The sequence below is a fragment of the Engraulis encrasicolus genome, chromosome 1, assembly GCF_034702125.1.
Source record: "Engraulis encrasicolus isolate BLACKSEA-1 chromosome 1, IST_EnEncr_1.0, whole genome shotgun sequence".
Taxonomy (NCBI): domain Eukaryota; kingdom Metazoa; phylum Chordata; class Actinopteri; order Clupeiformes; family Engraulidae; genus Engraulis; species Engraulis encrasicolus.
In genome coordinates, this window is record NC_085857.1 from 33,629,395 (window position 1) to 33,629,722 (window position 328).

Consider the following 328-nt stretch of genomic DNA (forward strand, 5'->3'; position numbering starts at 1 on the left):
TCTTCATTTACAATCCTGTTTGAAAATGAGAAAATGAGTTTACAACTGAGCTTTGCGAGATATTGAGTTATAATGCAGTGATGTCGTAACGCACAACATATTACTTCCTGGTACGAGGCCACAAGCAGAAGTGGAGGACGCAAGGTCGCATATTGGAACGCACACTAGGTCTCACCCAGTAAAATGGGCGAGGGAAATGGTTGCAGTCCCACACATTTGGGCATTCACTAGGTAGAGGTGAAGGTGTTTAAACACACGATTTCCATAGAAAAGGCAGAGAGGAATGGGTGACAGTGGAAGAAACAGGCATTGGGAGGGCAGTCAGAAA